Source organism: Pleurodeles waltl, chromosome 3_1 (assembly GCF_031143425.1).
Source record: "Pleurodeles waltl isolate 20211129_DDA chromosome 3_1, aPleWal1.hap1.20221129, whole genome shotgun sequence".
Classification (NCBI taxonomy): domain Eukaryota; kingdom Metazoa; phylum Chordata; class Amphibia; order Caudata; family Salamandridae; genus Pleurodeles; species Pleurodeles waltl.
The window spans coordinates 1,902,703,858-1,902,724,903 of NC_090440.1; the positions used below are offsets into that span (position 1 = coordinate 1,902,703,858).

At 45.9% G+C, this 21,046-nt stretch overlaps 1 protein-coding gene across 3 annotated transcripts in view; it reads left to right on the forward strand.

Moving 5' to 3' along the window:
* The window catches only part of ALS2 (alsin Rho guanine nucleotide exchange factor ALS2), an 895,474-nt gene that overhangs the window by 158,154 nt on the left and 716,274 nt on the right, over positions 1-21,046 (forward strand). The gene's annotated exons all lie outside the window — the stretch shown is intronic.

The following is a 21,046-nucleotide window of genomic DNA, read 5'->3' on the forward strand; positions in this document are numbered from 1 at the left end:
CCCCAGGTGTCTATACTAGTTCCCGAGATTTTTTTCAGTGTTGCTCCTAGGCGCTAGGAAGTAGTGTCAGACGGCTCTGTGTCCGCTCCATCCCACCCCAGAGGTGATGCCAGAGCCACATAAAAGCACCATCTGTGCATGCTAATATTGTTTCCTTTCTTTACGCACCTTCATACATGGATCCACAGCTAACTCCTTCTTTCCTCGTTAGGTGACAAGTTAATTTTGTCTTTAAAATATCTCTAATGTGCAAGGAAAATGTCACCTCCTTAAAACACAGACTTTAAACCTTGTAGAGATTATCATGAACAAATGTCTGTGACAAGTCTACTCACCCCTGAGCCCTCAAGTCACCCTCACCTCCCTTTACATATACCCACCCTCATGTCACCCTCACGTCCCTTTACATCTACCTGCCAGCAACCCTCAAGTCTCCTTTACCTCTACCCACCCTGAACCCTAAAGTCACCCTTTCCCCCTATTACCTGTACCCACCACTGAAACCTGAAGTGACCCTCACTTCCCTTTACCTCCCCCCCACCCCTGAACCTTCAAGCCATCTACACCACCCTTTGCTTCTACCCACTCCTGAACCCATTACCGGCATGGTAAGGAACTGTGTGGTAAAGATACAAATACGTACATGCATGGTACTTACCTGCATGGTAAAGACTGGTAAAGTTCCAGCGTAGTACGGTCTGCGAGGTCAAGGCTTTCCTCCTTAGGCAGGACACAAATGTTTTGGGAGCACTGTTGTTTGTTTTATGCCCTTCTGTATGTTTGGCAGGCACCTTTGCCTCTTTGTCAGTTTGCCCAGTCCCTCCTAGCCCCCACAGATCCCATACTTTAGCTCTCCCCTGAGACAGCAGATAGGCTGTTGCTTGCAAGACAGTTTGTTTACTTGAGGTGGTTTAGAGGCCGCCGGTTGCTTAACTTAGGTTGGCTTCATCATCACTCCTTTCATTGGCCCTCTTTGGTTAACAAATGCCAACTTTACTTCCTATTTGTGTGTTTTACCCTAACCTGGAGCATGACCTAGTACTGCTTCCAGACTTGCTGCTTTCAGAGGTACTTTTTTCCCTTGTACTTGCACCTCCTTTCTAACCCCCACCCCTGCATTGATGCTTGTCCTGCCCCCCACCCTTCTCTTGCATTGTTTCTTGTCCGGTCTGCCCCTCCACTGATGTCCCTCCCCATCTTCATTGGCTTGTCCCTCTTGTCCCACCAAAATCAAGGCCCAAAATTCACACCAAAGAGTGTCAAGATGCTACAGGGATTCAAATAGCACTCTTCTCCCTGATTTATGTGGCCTTTTTGGTGCTGCTTTCATGCCAGGCCAAATGGGCGAACTTCAACTCAGACATAAGATAATTGAACTTTTTTTTTTTGAGGGGGCAAAGAATAATCTGATACTAAGAAAGCGTATCACTGTCCCTCGGGTCAGTGCTGGGTGCATTATATTGCTTTTTTCCCTAACGTTCAGCCACTATGAACTGCAGCCACACTTCTGTATCATATGACTGAAAGAAATTTACAAAACCAATAGCTTTGCCATAGGCAAGGCCTGTGAGCTTTGTCAATGCTTGTTTTTATTTTGGCTGACGCTGCAGAAAATCAGCAAGGAAGTGCACATCATTGGCAAACCGCATAGGCAAATCGAATATACCCATCACTTGTTGATTGTCCAGTGTAGTAAACCTCTCTGTAGTGCAGCAGATATCAGAATCCCAGTCTGGCAGACCTGGTACTAGAACAATCTAGTTCATTGCAATCCTTTTGTCAGCCCCAAATGATGCACAAAACAAACTTAACAATAGTAGGTGTAGCCTTCAGTACAAATAACCCCAGAACATACATAGCAAGTGTACGGCCTGATTTAGAACTTGGCGGACGGGATACTCAGTCACAACGGTGACAGATATCTGGTCCCCTGAAATCTAAATCCCATTATGTCCTATGGGATTTAGATTTCGGCGGATGGGAATATCCATCACTGTTGAGATGGAGTAACCCATCTGCCGAGTTCTGAATCTTTGGCCTTGATTTTATACTGTTATTTTTTGCAGTTTCGTTTTCTAAACTCAGTAAAGTGTTTTTTTTTTGTTGTTGTTATTATTTTTTTTTTTTACTTTTGTGTTTGTAACAGCCATAGGCGCACCCAGTATCCCTCACTGGGATGTTGCTTATAGACAAACAATATGCCAGACACGGATCCTGTCTTTGATTTCCTTCTTCACTCATTCAGCTCAGATGAAAGCGGTTTCTTAGTAGATTTGATTGAGGCAAGTCCGCTGTTTTCATTATGCAGGAAGAGTAGGAGAGAGAAAAATAGAGACAAGACACAGATACTAGTAAAGTGGCCGAGTCATTATTTGTGATGGACACCACCACAGACTAACTGTTCAGAAAATGGGATAAAGTAAATAATACTAATGCTCTCTTTTGTTGTAATGTGGTTGAGCAGTTAAGCTTATCAGAGGGTAGTGCAAGGCATTTGTTGTACGCACAATGTCAAGAAATGAGGCACACACTCAATGACTAACTCCAGGCCAATGTTTTTATATAGCAAAACATATATTTAGTTACTTTATTACTAGAACCAAAAGGTCTTTTTTGCAGGTAAGTACAGTTGTAAGTAAATATTAAGCATGTGTATCAAATGTACTTTGTTTAGGTTTTGCAGATAAAACAGGTTACAAATACCGTAAGTAACACTTTTCAATTTTAAAAGGTGACAGTGCAATTTCTCATAGGAACCAATGCAGTCCTAGGGGAGGAAACGTGTTAGCACTGTTAGCAGGTAAATACTCGACTTACTATCTTAGTTTTTGGGAGTTAGGATGTCTACAGGTCAAAGTTCAAGTTGACCCCAAAAGTGCACCACCAACAGCACAGGGTTGGCCGGGTGCAGAGGTCAAAGTTGGTGTCGGGTTTTCAGTGATCCTATGAGTACTGGAGGCACTTGGAAAAAAACAGGTTGCAGGTAAGTACTAGCGGTTTCAGCAGCACAGGGGCGGCCGGGTGCAGGCAGCATACACAGTGTCGGGCGCCCAGTGCTTTTCATGGGGGTACACCGGGGGTCACAAAGATGCTGCAAGCTGGGTCCAGGTGGTCAGTTCAAGAAAACCAAGGGCTGGACAAGCAGGTAAGGCGCCCGCTGGACATTGCACAAGGCCGGGGTACTGCGGGTGCAGGGGTATCTTTGGGCATTGGGAATCTTCGTCGCATTCGAATGCAGTCAGGGCATCCTCCGTATTTAGGCTGCAGGCGTCGTCGTGTTGGCCAGGAGGGGTCAACCCAGGGTGGACCAGTGGGCCACATTGACACGGGGCGTGGGCTTCTGGTGCAGAGTGGACGGAGCTTGCAGATCCGGGGCATTTCTGGAGTCCTTGTTGAAGGGTTTCTTCTGGACAGTGCCGCTGTCCTCAGGAGTTCTTGGTCCTCTGCTGGGCAGGCAGTCCTTTTTGTAGCAGAAGTCTTGAAGCTGCAGACAGGGTGGTAGGGCTGGAGCCAAGTCATTTGTAGTCTGGAGTCTTCACTACTGTGTTGGCTCTTCAGTCCTTCTTTTTTGAGCCCTTGGGGGACAGAGGCACATTCCTATCCCTATTGGTCCGTCACCTCCAAAACAAGATGGAGGATTCCAAAGGAGGGAGTCACTTCAGCTCTGGACACCCTATCGGTGGTCCTCTCTGCACTGGTCACTCCTCCTTCTTTTACCTAATTTTCCCGCCAGACCTGCTGCCAAAAGTGGGGCCTGGTCAGGGGGGAGCAGGCATCTCCACTAGCTGAACTGCCCTGGGGCACTGTAACAGGAGGCCTGAGCCTTTGAGGCTCACCGTTAAGTGTTGCAGGTCCTGCAGGGGGAGGTGTGAAGCACCTCCCCCGAGAGCAGGCTTTGTTCCTGACACCAGAGAGCACAAAGGCTCTCTCCCCGTGGGGTCAGAAACATATCTGTTAGTGCCAGGCTTGCACAGACCAGTCAGCCCTTGGGTAAAATACAGGGTAAGCTATGCCCTTACATGTGGTAGAGTGCACCCTGCCTTAGGGCTGTAAGGTCTGCTAGAAGGTTGATCTTCCTGTGCCACAAGCAGTGGTTTGGGTCCATGGCACCCTTTTTATCCCCCACCAACACACTTAATCTGCAGTGGCAGTGTGCATGTGTTTGGTGAGGGGTCCCTTAGGGTGGCACAATACATGCTGCAGCCCTTAGGGACCCTCTCTGGCCAGAGAGCCCATGGTACCACTGGTACCTTGTACAAGGGACTTAGCTATGTGCCAGGGATGTGCCAATTGTGGAAACAATGGTACAGTTTAGGGAAAGAACACTGGTGCTGGGTCCTGGTTAGCATGATCCCAGCACACAGTCAAATTAGCATGAATTTCAGGCAAAAAGTGTTGGTGGTGGAGTAGCTGTGACATAAGGGACTCTTTCCTACACAGTCTACCAAAACAACAGAGGAACGCTTTGGAGAGGAGTATGGATCAGAGTATTTGTAGCTCAAAAGTTAAGGGTTATATGCTACTGCAGTCGAGAAACCCTCAAAGTGGCCGCAAAGCGCATTGAAAAGTTGGTGCCATTTTTCTTATCTCTAACTGGCAAGTAAATATACAAAGCCACAAGCGGTAGCTTCAGCTGAAGAAGGGGGTCTTATTGCAACTTGGAACAGAAGTTTAGATATCTGCCTCTTAAATGGTCACCTCCAATTTCTCGTAGTCTTTGAATAACACAGGTTCCATCAACCTTCAGCATTACAAGATATCAAAAAGATGTAAAGAATGTTTTAACTGATCATGCACTTCAAGTGCTTTTATACTTGAAATTGATACCTCAAGACCGACCCTGTTAGATAACCTTGAAGCACTGATACCACAACAAGATATAAGAGAATGCTGTCAGTCTACACACACAAGTATTCAGAGGCAGACCAATATGAGAGTGAACAAGGACTTCAGAACATTACAGAAGAGTATAAAAAAAAATTGCCATCCCTTAAACTTCTATTCTTTGAAGTCCTTGCCATCACATGAGACCGCTGAAGCTAGTCATTCAGAGTGTGATGAATGTAGACATGGATGAAGATGACTAGCAAATTGAGACTAACCCATCCTATAAACAAAACAGTTCCTTCACATGCTTAAAGTCATCCTGTTACAGGAAGCCAAGAACTTTAATCACCCAAGGGTTGTATGACGAAACAGTGCATACACTTACCATGCATTCATTTACAACACGCTAAGTGCAAAACAAGTGTCATTACCACAAATGCACTTACAGCAACATTTTTATGCATGGTAAAGAGGAAAGTATAAATATATATATTTGTGTGTATGTATATATATATATATATATATATGTATATATATATATATATATATATGTTCGATGGCATGTGTAGCTGCAGACACACATGCTGTGCACATCCCGCCATCTGGTGTTGGGCTCGGAGTGTTACAAGTTGTTTTTATTCGAAGAAGTCTTTTTTCGAGTCACGAGACCGAGGGACTCCTCCCATTTCGACTCCATTGCGCATGGGCGTCGACTCCATCTTAGATTGTTTTTTTTCCGCCATCGGGTTCGGACGTGTTCCTTTTCGCTCCGTGTTTTGGGTCGGAAAGTTAGTTAGAATCTCGGAAAAATCGTCGCTATTGTTTGCGTTCGGTATCGGGTTAGTTACAACAGATCGACACCGAATTAAGAAGAGCTCCGGTGGCCCTTCGGGGTTTTTTTCCATCCCCGTCGGGGCCTGGTCGGCCCGGCCACGTGTCTCTTCAAGGCTGATGGAACGGACCCCATTCCGCTTCTGTCCAAAATGCCATAACAAGTATCCATATACAGATCAACATCTGGTCTGCAACTTGTGTTTGTCACCAGAACACAAGGAGGATACTTGTGAGGCCTGTCGAGCGTTTCGGTCCAGAAAGACACTCAGGGACCGAAGAGCAAGAAGACTGCAAATGGCGTCGGCGCCGACAGGACAAGAGCGTTTCGAGGAGGAGGAAGAAACATTCTCCATCCAGGATTCGGACTCTGAGGAGATCGATCCCGAGGAAACGCCGAAAACCGTGAGTAAGACGTCGAAACCAAGAACTCACGAGAAAAGCGCTAAAGCCCAGGGGATGCCACCGCCAACAGCCATGGCTTAACCCAAAAAATAGGTGACCATTCATCGGCACCGAAAAAGGGCGAGCTGGTGTCGAAGTCATCCGACTCCGGTCGAGATACCGGCACACAGCAATCTCGGGCCCGAGATAGTGGCTCAGAGAAGATTCGTCACTGAGACAGCGGCACCGAAACGGGTCGGCACCGAGAGAGCACGACGCCGAAAGTAAAGAAGGTTTCGTCGGAGCCAAAAAAAGCAGCCGAAAAAGTTTCGGTACCGAAATATCCGGCCTCGGAACCGAAAACAAGTTCCTACACTGAGGAACAAGGACTGTCCACACAAATGAAGACACATAGATTTGGACAGGAATTACAGACAATAGAGCCAGATCACACACAAAGACGGCTCTTTATTCAAAAAGATTAAGGGAAGATCAGCACTCTTCCTCCAGTCAAAATGAAACGCAAGCTTGCCTTCCAAGACAAGGACAAACAGCCACATGCAAAGGTGGCTAAACAAGTAACACCGCCACCATCCCCACATCACTCCCCGCAACCATCCCCGGTAGCCACTCCACCAATGATGCAATCCCCAACTCATACAGGGATGAGTCAAGATGACCCTGACGCATGGGACCTTTATGACGCACCAGTGTCAGATAATAGTCCAGAATGCTATCCAGCTAAACCATCGCCACCAGAGGATAGTACAGGCTACGCACAGGTGGTGTCAACAGCAGCGGCATTTCATAATGTCAGCCTTCATTCAGAGCCCATTGAAGACGACTTTCTTTTTCATACACTGTCGTCCACACACAGCCAATATCAGAGTCTTCCTATGCTACCCGGAATGCTAAAACACTCCAAACAAGTGTTTGAGGAGCCTGTTAAAGGGAGAGCCATTACTCCAAGAGTAGATAAAAAATATAAACCGCCACCAACAGACCCAGTGTACATTACACAACAGCTAACACCAGACTCTGTTGTAGTGGGAGCAGCGTGCAAAAGAGCCAACTCTCATACGTCAGGAGATGCACCACCTCCAGATAAAGAAAGTCGAAAATTCGATGCTGCAGGAAAAAGGGTGGCGGCACAGGCAGCAAACCAGTGGCGTATTGCAAATTCGCAAGCTTTGCTAGCCAGATATGATAGGGCCCATTGGGATGAGATGCAACACCTTATTGAACATTTACCCAAGGAGTTCCAAAAAAAAGCACAGCAAGTAGTAGAAGAAGGACAGAGTATCTCCAATAATCAGATACGGTCAGCAATGGATGCTGCAGACACAGCTGCTAGGACTGTCAACACAGCAGTAACAATAAGGAGACATGCATGGCTGCGTACATCAGGATTTAAACCAGAAATACAGCAAGCTGTGCTGAATATGCCATTCAACGGACAGCAGTTGTTTGGGCCGGAGGTGGACACTGCGATCGAAAAACTTAAGAAAGACATTGACACGGCCAAAGCCATGGGCGCACTCTACTCCCCACAGAGCAGAGGCACATTTCGAAAGACACAATTTCGAGGGGGGTTTTGAGGGCAAACCACAGAAGCCACAACCTCACAAACAAAGCCCACTTACCAGAGCCAGTATCAGTGGGGAGGTTTTCGGGGACAATATAGAGGGGGACAATTTCAAAGGAATAGAGGAAAGTTCCAAAGTCCCAAAACTCCTCCAAACAAGCAGTGACTTCAAGGTCACAAATCCCCAACACATAACACCTGTGGGGGGGAGACTAACCAAGTTTTACAAACATTGGGAGGAAATAACAACAGACACTTGGGTCTTAGCAATTATCCAGCATGGTTATTGCATAGAATTTCTCAAATTCCCTCCAAACATCCCACCAAAAACACACAATATGTCAAAACAACATATAGATCTTCTAGGACTAGACGTTCAGGCATTGCTACAGAAAGAAGCAATAGAGTTAGTACCAAAACAACAAATAAACACAGGAGTTTACTCCCTGTACTTTCTGATACCCAAAAAAGACAAGAGTCTGAGACCTATACTAGATCTCAGAACATTAAATACCTACATCAAATCAGATCACTTTCACATGGTTACATTACAAGACGTAATCCCACTGCTCAAACAACAAGACTACATGACAACACTAGACCTAAAGGATGCATATTTTCATATACCAATACATCCTTCACACAGAAAGTACCTAAGGTTTGTATTCCAAGGGATACATTACCAATTCAAAGTGTTGCCATTCGGAATAACAACTGCACCAAGAGTTTTTACAAAATGCCTAGCAGTAGTAGCTGCACATATCAGAAGGCAGCAAATACATGTGTTCCCGTACCTAGACGATTGGTTAATCAAAACCAACACGCTAAGACGGTGTTCACAACACACAAAATATGTCATAGAAATCCTCCACAAACTAGGTTTCTCAATCAGCTACACAAAGTCACACCTTCTGCCGTGTCAAACACAGCAATACTTAGGAGCAACAATCAACACAGCAAAAAGGATTGCCACTCCAAGTCCACAAAGAGTTCACACATTTCACAATGTAATACAAACCATGTATCCAAATCAAAAGATACAAGTCAAACTGGTGATGAAACTACTAGGCATGATGTCTTCATGCATAGCCATTGTCCCAAACGCAAGGTTGCACATGCGGCCCTTACAACAGTGCCTAGCATCACAATGGTCACAAGCACAGGGTCAGCTTCTAGATCTGGTGTTGATAGACCGCCAAACATACATCTCGCTTCAATGGTGGAACAGTATAAATTTAAACCAAGGGCGGCCTTTCCAAGACCCAGTGCCACAATACGTAATAACAACAGATGCTTCCATGATAGGGTGGGGAGCACACCTCAATCAACACAGCATCCAAGGACAATGGGACATACAGCAAAAACAGTTTCACATAAATCACTTAGAACTGTTAGCGGTATTTCTAGCGCTCAAAGCATTTCAACCCATAATAAGCCACAAACACATTCTTGTCAAAACAGACAACATGACAACAATGTATTACCTAAACAAACAGGGAGGCACACACTCGACACAGTTGTGTCTCCTAACACAGAAAATATGGCATTGGGCGATTCACAACCACATTCGCCTAATAGCACAATTTATTCCAGGAATTCAGAACCAGTTAGCAGACAATCTCTCACGGGATCACCAACAGATCCACGAATGGGAGATTCACCCCCAAATACTAAACACTTACTTCAAAATGTGGGGAACACCACAAATAGATCTATTTGCAACAAAGGAAAACTCAAAATGCCAAAACTTCGCATCCAGGTACCCACAAGATCAGTCTCCGGGCAATGCGTTATGGATGAGCTGGTCAGGGATATTTGCTTACGCTTTTCCCCCTCTCCCACTCCTTCCATATCTAGTAAACAGATTGAGTCAAAACAAACTCAAACTCATACTAATAGCACCGACATGGGCAAGACAACCTTGGTACACAACACTACTAGACCTCTCAGTAGTACCTCATGTCAAACTACCAAACAGACCAGATCTGTTAACACAACACAAACAACAGATCAGACATCCAAATCCAGCATCGCTAAATCTAGCAATTTGGCTCCTGAAATTCTAGAATTCGGACACTTAAACCTCACACAAGAATGTATGGAGGTCATAAGACAAGCTAGGAAACCTACCACTAGACACTGCTATGCAAATAAGTGGAAAAGATTTGTTTATTACTGCCATAATAATAAAATTCAACCCTTACACGCATCTGCCAAAGATATAGTAGGATACTTACTACAATTGCAAAAGTGAAAGCTAGCTTTCTCTTCAATAAAAATACATCTTACCGCAATTTCAGCCTACCTGCAAATTACGCACTCAACTTCATTATTTAAGATACCAGTCATAAAAGCATTTATGGAAGGCCTAAAGAGAATTATACCACCACGAACACCACCAGTTCCTTCATGGAACCTCAATATTGTCTTAACACGACTCATGGGTCCACCTTTTGAGCCCATACACTCTTGTGAAATGCAATACTTAAAATTAAAAATTGCATTTTTGATTGCCATCACATCTCTAAGAAGAGTGAGTGAAATTCAAGCATTTACCATACAAGAACCATTTATTCAAATACACAAGCATAAAGTAGTTCTACGGACAAATCCAAAATTTTTACCAAAAGTGATCTCACCGTTCCACTTGAATCAAACGTTTGAACTACCAGTGTTCTTCCCACAGCCAGATTCTGTAGCTGAAAGAGCACTGCATACATTAGACATCAAAAGAGCGCTAATGTACTACATTGACAGAACAAAACTAATTCGAAAAACAAAACAACTATTTGTTGCTTTCCAAAAACCTCATACAGGGAATCCAATTTCTAAACAAGGCATTGCTAGATGGATAGTTAAGTGTATTCAAACCTGCTATCTTAAAGCAAAGAGAGAGCTGCCTATTACACCAAAGGCACACTCAACCAGAAAAAAGGTGCTACCATGGCCTAGGAAATATTCCAATGAACGAAATATGTAAGGCAGCAACATGGTCTACGCCTCATACATTTACCAAACACTACTGTGTAGATGTGTTAACAGCACAACAAGCCACAGTAGGTCAAGCTGTACTACGAACATTATTTCAAACAACTTCAACTCCTACAGGCTGAACCACCGCTTTTGGGGAGATAACTGCTTACTAGTCTATGCACAGCATGTGTATCTGCAGCTGCACATGCCATCGAACGGAAAATGTCACTTACCCAGTGTACATCTGTTTGTGGCATTAGTTGCTGCAGATTCACATGCGCCCACCCGCCTGCCCAGGAGCCTGTAGCCGTTTAGAAGTTGATCTTGAACATTTGTAAATATATTACTTTAAACTTCATTATGTACATACGTATTCACTCCATTGCATGGGCACTATTACTAGCATACACAACTCCTACCTCACCCTCTGCGGGGAAAACAATCTAAGATGGAGTCAACGCCCATGCGCAATGCAGTCGAAATGGGAGGAGTCCCTCGGTCTCGTTACTCGAAAAAAGACTTCTTAGAAGAAAAACAACTTGTAACACTCCGAGCCCAACACCAGATGACGGGATGTGCACAGCATGTGAATCTGCAGCAACTAATGCCACAAACAGATGTACACTGGGTAAGTGACATTTTCCATATAAAACACAGACACACACCTTTGCACATCCAAAAACCCACACGCTCCCTAAATACCCCTTACCACCCCAAAACCCATACCCTAAACACTGCTTACCATCCCAAAACCCATACCCACGCTAAAACCTAAAAAGGCCCTTACTACCCTAAAAACGCCCTTACCACCCAAAAATCCATACCTCCCCGAAAACCTAAAAATCCCTTTACCATTCCAAAACTCATATTCATGCTAAACCCTAAAAATGCCCTTACCCCCAAAATCCCATACCCACCCTAAACACCCCTTTCCACCTGAAAATCCATACCCACCCATAAACCTAAAAATGCCATTACCATCCCAAAACACATACCCACCCTAAACACCTCTTACCATCCCAAATCCCACACCCACCCTAAAATGCCCTTATCACCCTAAACCCATACCCACCCTTAACCCTAAACACTGCTCACGACCCAAAACCCATACCAACCCTAAAACCGCCTTTACCTCCCAAAAACCTATACTACCCTAAAACCTAAAAATGCCCTTACCACCCCAAAACCCATACCACCCTATAACCTAAAAAAGCCCTTATCACCCCAAAATCCATATCCACCCTAAAACCTAAAAATGCCTTACCATCCCAAAACCCATACCACCCTAAAAACTAAAAAAGCTCTTACCACCCCAAAACCCATATCCACCCTAAAACCGCCCTTAACACCAAAAAACCTATACCCAACCAAAAACGTAAAAATGCCCTTACTACCCAATAACCATTACCCATCCTAAACTCCTAAAACCATGTGTGTGTGTGTATATATATGTATATATATATATATATGTGTACATTCAAACCACTTAATACTTACCTGTACTTACCTTTAAAAACTTTACTACACATACACCGTTGATATTTATGACTTTACAAAATTAAAAAAAACATGCTTACCTTAAAAAACTTTACCGCACATATACCTTTACAATTCATGCCTTTACAATGAAATTTGTTGTAAAGGCATGCGTGGTAAAGGTATATTCGTGGTAGAGGCATACGTGGTAAACACATATGCATAATAAAGGCATTGTGGTAACTGCATTGCGTTGTATTTGCTGCATTGTAAGTGATGTTTCCCAAGATCTTCTAGACCGCTTATTCAGTGAAAAAATGAAGCACCTCTGCAAGGCTCCCTTCATATTGGAAGTCCTGTTGAAGCAAGTTCTCTTGTCATCAACATGGGTAGAAATTGGTCAGTTGAAACTCCAACTCTGCTGGTTGCCAAACAGCAGATGATAAGAGGAAGAGGATAGAGGCTGTTGGCAGAACATGGGAGACTAGTACCAGTGAACTGGAGAATTGCTTTTCTTTCGTGACATGACCTGTACCAATGGGAGCCAATAGAAGCAATGATCCAGTTCATAAAAGATCAATACTGAAAAAAACAGAAGACATCATCCTTTCAAGGCACTCAAGCAATGCTAGCAGCTTTATCAGCATCTAGGGGACTCTGATCTGACCTCTCCCCAAGAATTGGGAAAGAAGGCAGACAAATGAATCTGTACCAGGGTGAGCAGGAAGTCTCACACAGGGGGGTGACCACAAAAAAAGGAAGCCGGTAAGTATCCGGACAAGGGCGAGGACAAGACAAACAGATTCCTCCCCAGGCCCACAAAACTCTTCTGAGGTGGGTCTAAGTCCTCTTCCTCTTCCAGCAAGAAACCTTGGTGCTACATATGTAGGCAATAAGGCCATAGGGCAGGTGAGAGCTCTTGCCCTAAAATAGCACCAATCCTGCTACTACCACTACTACTACCACCACTACGACTAGTACCTCTAGCACCCCAAGTAGTAGCAACAACAGTGGTAGCAGTAGTTAGCCCAAAAGTGTACTTAGGTTCACCTTTGTGTCTGTAGTGGAACCGGGGGTAGGTATAGAAAACCCTGAGACAACCTTAAAGGTCTCTAAAGGTGACAGTGGCCTTGCCACCCTAGATGCTTGTCCCCTTAACATGGATAAGTACAAGCAGCACTTCTTGGTAAATGGTGTTGAGGCTGAGGCCTACAGGAACACAGGTGTCGGTGTCACCATAGCTACTGAAAACTACCCTATCCAATGAATGTTCATCCTCAAGGGCATACTCAAGACAACCCCTCAAAACTTTAGGGGCCTGGCTATGGCCAATGTGTTCATGCCATAGCTTGAAAAGAAGTTCAAAGCTTTTCCAAATGAATTTTTAAATATCGGAGGCGAGGCCCACCGAACTGGTCCAAATGGGAAGAAAGCGGGTCTCTGCTGAGGCAACAGGAGACACTCCCTCCCTCCAGATAAGAAGAATAAGCACCTCAGTGCCACAGTCGAATGTGTAGCAGTTTGTGCATCCACCCAGTGTCAAATCACCAATTCTGTGTCTATTGTTGAGGTATGAACTATATTACTAGGAGGAGATAGAGGCCTTACTGCAGCACCTCTCTTAGACATACTGGAAGACGGGTGAAGACCCAGTCATCGAGGGGAAGATAATTTTCAATGTAAATATTTTATCCGTATTGGATACTGTAGATGGTTCACACAGTGTATCAATACCAGCACCCTGCTTTGCCTCCACGTGTGTCTTTGTGACTGAGAGTTCAAACAGGAGTCAAAACAACACCTCCATAACATCCCATTTAATGAGGTATATCTATTTGGACCCCGAGTGGATGACATGTAGAGAAAATCAAGCACACAGAGATTGCAAAGTCCATTGGTGCCAGCAGTCTGCACAGCTAGGGGAGCTTTTCGCCCACAGCAATCCAGGCCTCCAGCAAGGTGCATTTCCACGTGCATAAGCAACAAGCCTTTCACAAGTCCCAGGCAGGCAGATGTTATTTCAGGGAAGGTGGCAGGGTCAACAAAGGCATGGGCTGAGGTAGTCTCGGCTTCCAAGCACTGACTCTCCTACTCTTCCCTCCCACCAATCACACAGCACCTGTTTGGGGGGTGGGAAATCACCTCAGATCAGTGAGTAATAGCATTGATTCTTGAGGGCTTCTACTTAGAATTCCTCTCCACCCCATCCAGCCTACCACAAGGTCAACATTCCCTCAGCCACGACCACCTCACTTTCTTGCAAATAATGGTCAGATTGCTATTTCAGAACGCTGCAATACAGCCAGTTCCCCCACACCACTGGTGCAAAAGTGTCTGTTCACTTTATTTCCTCATTTGAAAGAAAGACGACTCCCTCCGACCCATCGTAGACCTGAGTTTACTCAATCGGTGCACGCTGTTGGAGCACTTCCATATGGCCACCTTGTAGGATGTTATTCTCCTGCTCCACCGAGGAAACTTCATAATGGCATTAGATCTCAAGAACATCTACACCCACACCCCAATCCACCATACCCACCACCAGTATGTTCGGTTTGTGGTAAGTGGACATAACTACCAATTTCCAGTGCCACTCTTTGGGGTCACTATGGCTCTGAGAGTCTTTACCAGGTATCTGTTGATAACGCCACTCATCTAGGCCAAACATATCTTGATGAATGACTAAGAGTATCAGCAAACAGTGATGATTAGCATATACTCGGACAGCTCTAACCTTGCTCCACAGCTTAAGGTTCACTATAAACACAAAGAAGTCCCACCTCCAACCCCAAAGGATCCAACGTTTCTTGGGCTCAATTTTAAACGCAGTTACAGGAAAAGCACACTCCAGCCAGCAGAAAATAATGGCATTTCAACAGTTGTTGCATCTTTTTTATGTTTATTTGTACCTTAACTGTAAGAAATGTAACAAATCTCTTGGGTAGAATAGCATCTTGCTTAGCAATTGTGCCGCACTCCAGATTGCACATGCGTCCCTTCCAACAGTGCCTTGCAACACTCGAGTCAGTTCGAAGTTCTAGTGTTGGTAAAGGCCAGCACTCAGCACTGTCTGCAGTGATGGTACAGCAGTGACCTGTTGCTTGCAGGCCTTTCTTTTGCATGTGACAAATACCACCAGTGCATCTTTCATTGGATGTGGTGCACATCTAGGTGTTATGACTGTGCAAGTCAATTGGATCTCCTTTATGATGGGCAACACATCAACTACCTGGAACTGATGGCTATTTGGCCTAAAAATCTTCTACTTGCTTGTGTGCTTCAAGGTGGTCTTTGCAAAGACAGACAACATGACAGCAATGTCCTGCTTACAGATTCAGGAGAGTACACACTCTCCCATTCTGTCTGTGCTAGCTCAAGAGAACTGCCACTTGGTAATCAACCATAAGATCCTTCTCCTTACAGAAGAGCTTCCAGGGGTGAGCAATGACGCTGCAGACCCTTTCAGCAAAATGCATCAAGTCCATGAGTGAGAACTCCACATACAAAGTCATCAACAGATTCTTTATGTGGTAGGGAAACCCAGTCATTATCAACTGCACCACATCTGAAAACACAGAATGCCTAACCTTCACCCTCAGGTCCCACACCCCATTCCTAGTTCACTATAGATGGACTGGTCATGGATATTTGCTTGTGGTTTTCTGCCATTTCCACTTATCCTCCACATGGGGAGGAAGTTGAAGCAAGTGTCTATGACCCTCATCCTTGTTGCCCTAACTCGGGTTAGACAGCACTTGTACTCAGTGCTCTTGTAGATCTCCATCCACCTCCATGATAAGCTACCAATCAGACCAGACTTCTTCACCCAACAACAGGGCCACATCAGACACAGAGATCCTAAGCAGTTAAACCTAGCGAGCTGGTACCTTAGGACTTAGACTTTGGCTACCTGCACCTTCCAGAGGAGTATATGACAATATTGTGTGAGACACGTAGACTTATTGCACATGCATTCTGTGCAGCTATGCCAAAAGATTTGTCCACTACTGCATCTCTAAGCAATTGGACCCCTTTGAAGTTAGATTTTAAGATACCATATGTTCCTTTAACACCTTCGGATGACAGGTCTGGCTTATTCCTGTATATGCCTCCACTTAGTCGCTGGAGCTGCATACATTCAGAACGGGGTACATTCATCCCTCTTCAGGAACACCTCCAGCCCCAGTTTGATACCTTAATGTGTCTCCTACAAGGCTTACGGGTCTGCTTTTTTCAATCTGTCTACAGTTCCTCTTCTGGAAGCTGGCCTTTCCTGTAGCCATAACTTTGCTCAGGCGCATCAATGAATTACATGCTTTCACCATTGTTACCATTCATTCAGGTGCACATGGATTGAGTGTTTTTTTGAGTGCTTGTTAGAATTAAATTCAGTATTGTCTCACCTTTCCCCACTAACCAAAGTATTGAGATGTCTGTATTCTTTCCACGACCCGTTTCCGTAGTGGAAAGAGCATTACACACCTTAAACATTAGGGGTTGCTCATGTATTATATTGACAATACTTAGGGTCCAATTTATATTTTGATGGTACATATACTCCGTCACGATGAAGTATACATACTTCCAACATGAAGGTCCGCCCGCCCGATTTTAAATGCGGACAGACCTTCAGTTTGGCTACAGTAGTGACTACTCTTTCACTGCCGTAGCCAGACTTCTCTGATGGCCTAACAGGGTAAGGGGTATCAGAGAAATGAGAACATGTCCACCCACCCAGTCAGGATGGGTGAATATGTACCTATTTTTTAAAATTGTCTTACTGGCTGTCACCTCTAGGCAAACCGTTGCGGTGAGGGACAGTAAAAACTAAATAATGCTCTACCCGCCATGGCAGATTACTTCCCTGGTGAAGGGAGCATAACTTTTTTACTTTCAAAAAGAAAATCACTTTTGGGATTTTCTTTTTAAAAATAAAAAACGAATACTGTTTAGTGCAGGGTTCTGTCATGCTGATGCAGCCCTGAACCAAACAGCTAATTCTGTTGACGGGAACCACCATGACAGCGGTTCCTGCCAAATAAATGACTGCCAGCTTGGCAGTTGGGACCTCCTTTTTTAATTTATTTTTTTAATTAGCATTTTAACAGTTTTGGTGTACATAATCAGTTCCGTTTATTGCATACACTTGTATTTATTCATGCAGTTTTAACCAATCGTAGTACATTTCAATGTTAGTCTCTAATGTATTCTTGGTGAGTTCCTGTGTAAATCTAGTACTTATGTTTTGTATGGTCTTATCTCTGCGTGTTATGTATGCAGCAGTTGCGAAAGTTCCTGTGTCATGAATTTTGACATCTTCTCTTGTTTCCACACCAACCTAACACTTCTTAACTATAACAACTGTCAACTTGTGGTGTATCGCAGAAGGGGGAGTTATTGACAACCAATTTGCAGGGGGTGTGCGCCAAGGGCCTCTCACCGGGGAGATTGCCGCTTCTAGACGTCTGTTCCGTGGCCTCCCCGCTGTGTGGGAGTAGCCCCAGGTGGGGATGGCCCAACACCTCTGCCTATATTCCCTCAAGCTGTCCACATCCTCCGGTGTTCTCCAGGTCCTCCCTTCTCCTTTTCTGTCCTTGTCATGTGCTTCCCGAGAGGGTTGGTACAATCCAAGGTGTTCCCTCTAATATCAAGGTTCAGTGTGTCCCACCTGTTCCGGTTCCTCCCTCTCTTCTTGATCCGTGATGGACTCTGACCCTCTTGTCAGTATCCCTACTTCCATTCTCTACTCTCCCATTTGATCAGGGCTTCCTCCCATGTGGGAGTCAGGGGGGTTAGACGTAGCCCCCCGAGCCTCCTCATTTTGCAGTACCTGCAGTTCAGCCCTCGCCCACTTTGTCAGGTCCCGTCTCCAGTCCTCCATGAGGGGGGGCCTCGGCGACTTACACCCCAGTGTGATCCATCTCCTGAACAACACTAAGGCCAAGTCGATGAATCGGTTGTCTGCCTTCCCAAGTGATGGTCCCGGGTACAAGCCCAGCAGACACACAGATGGGGTCAGTCCCAGAGTTACGCCCAAAAGGCCCTCCAGGTCAGTCAGAACTGCCCTCCAGCTCCGTAGGAGTCCAGGGCTGTGCCACATCATATGGTCCAGGTTAGCGTCTACTTCTCCATATCTACGGCACCCCCTGGGTTCACCCTCGTATATTAGGTTCAGCCGGTGCGGGGTAAGGTATGTTCTGTGGGTATAATTGTACTGTATGTATCAAAGTCTAGTAGTTTGTGAGACCACCCGCGGCTATGCCAGTACCTTTCTCCACTCTGCCTCTGACATATCTCTACCTAGTGTCTTTTCCCATCTCTCCCTCAGTGTCTGCAATGGGTCTAGTGTGTCATCGCTCTGGGCCTTATACAACCCAGATACCTGGTGCCTGTCGGTTCCGGAGGTTAGCAGGAGATGTAGGACCCGGTGTGTGGTAGGTTCCGTATTGACTGTGTCCCAGTGTGCCTTTATGTGGTGTAACAAGTGATGATTTAGTAGAAATTGCCCAGTAGGTATTCCTTTCTGATCAATCATTTCTGTGAAAGATCTTAATACCCCATCACAGAAGAGGTCACCTACATTCTCTACCCCAGCTTTGGCCCAGGCTCCCAGCCCCGAACCCAGTAAGATGCCCTCCTTGGAGCCCTGTGTTATCACAGATAAAGGCAGTGCTGCAGAGTAAGGATGCCCACACCCCACTCGTCTCAAGCATCTCTTCCAGCACGACAGGGCTGCCTTCGTCATGATGCTCTCTTCCTGTGCTTCCACTCGTCGGCCTATCATTTGTGCTATGATCCACTCTGTATCTTTCGCACCGTTTTGAGTGCACCTTTCTAGGTGACCCCCTCGCCCGCCCCAGAGCACCATCTGGAGATCCACTGTAGCTGGCATGCCAGATAGTAAAGTTCAAAATCCGGGACTCCCAAACCCCCTGCACTAGTCGGTCTACACATGATCGTGAGCGCCGTGCGTTTGCGACTGCCGCCCCAAATGAGGTCCCTGAGGAGACTGTTAAGTTCCCTAAACCACAACAGAGGGAGTAAAACAGGTAGGTTAGTGAAGTAATAAAGGAGGCGCGGTAACATAATCATCTTGGATAATGATACTCTGGCCATTATGGACAATTTAAGAGATCGCCAGAATCCCACAGATGTAAGGAGCGATCAGAGTGCCCTTCCCACGTTACCTTTCGTAGGTCCCTGAGATCGTGGAACACCTGTATGGCCAGGTATTTGAAGGTGTGCGATACCCATACCATATCCTCCGGACAGGATGGGGGACGTGGGCTTCCCGCTACCAAGGGAAATACGAAGGTCTTACCCCTATTAAGATGCAGGCCGAACAAGCTTCCAAAGCGATCCAGGTTATCAAGTGCCCACGGCAGTCCCGAATTACCATCTCTTAAATAGATCAAGATGTCATCAGCATAGAGGGAGATAATGTGTTCGTCCTGTCCCCACTCCATTCCTCTTCCCCTGCCCTCCATCCTTAGCCGTGCCGCCAGGGGTTCGATCGCCAATGCAAATAGCAATGGGGATAGTGGGCCTGGTGCCCCTGTATATAGGGTAAGTTTCCAATATCATCCTGCCCATTCTTACTCTAGCCAGTGGGGCTTCATATAGGAGGTCTACCCATCTCACCCATCCCTCCCCCAGTCCCATCTGACGTATGACAGTCCTCAGGTAGTCCCATCTGACCGAATCAAAGGCCTTCTCGAAGTCAATGGCAAGGAGCGTCCCTGAAGGGGGCCTCTCTTCGTGTGGCATGTGCAAAATGGCAAAAAGGCGTCTAAGGTTTAGTGAGGTGCTGCGGGCAGGTACAAGACCGTTCTGATCCACGTGGATTAACTTGGATATTTGTAGGAGCTGTTGGTTGGCCATAAGCTTGCTAAGAATTTTGAAGTCATTATTCAGCATCGATAGTGGGCGAAAGTCTGTCACAGACAAAGCGCCCGAATTTGTCTTGTGGAGAGGGATCACCAGGGCCTCCCTCATTGAGTCCGGCAGTCGGCCTCACTGGAACGCCTCTTTGTACATTTCCACCAGCTGGGGCACCAGCAGTGCCGAATACTTCTTATAGAAGTCCATCAGGAGTCCGTCTGTTCCAAGGGTCTTCCCTGATGCTAACTGTGTGATGGCCTCCTGCACTTCCTTCTAGAGTCACTGGTCCGCCTAGCTCGTCCCCCTCTCTCTGTTCTAGTCTGTTCCGAGGTAATGAGTGCAGGTAGGTGTCCAATGATTCTGCCTCGGGCGCCTCTGGGCTCCTATAGAGAAAGGTGTAATACTCTCTAAAGGCATCATTTATGGTCCCCGGCGTGCTTCTGCGTTCTCCCTTCATGTCCCTGACTCCTACAATGGGTGTCTTCCCTCCTCTTGGTCTCACCAGCCAGGCAAACATCCTGCCCGATCTGCCCTCCTCCGCTTGCACCGATGCCCAATGTCCCTGTGTACTATAGCATCTCAACTGCTCCTCGACCTGTGAGTAGTTCCTTTTTCCTTCTTTGTATCTATCTTGCACAGTCGCCTCTCTGTTTCCCCCTTTTTCCCCCTCATGTATAATCTTCTCTAACTTGTTCAATTCCCGCTCCAGTGTGCGTCTGATTCCGACTGCCCCAGGCAGTAACCCCTAGTCGCCACCTTAAGTGCCTCCCATTCCACACGTCTTGCAGATGCAAAGCCCTTATTAATAGCGATATGGTTCGCCAAGTGAGAGCAGAGCATCTCTCTGTACGCCTGCTCTTCCAGTGCTGTCAGAGACAATCTCCATATTGGGATGGGGGGGTCTATCATTGATTGCCTTCCATGTACGCAGGAGGGGGCTACCCTAGATATTCTGAATGTGTCACCACTTGCGCCATTGCAGTCGAGCATACTATCCTATCTATCCTGGTGTGAACCCGTTGGAGGCAGGAGTAATAGGAGTAGTCCCTTTCCCCAGGGTGTTGACTGCGCCAAACATCCACCAGCTCC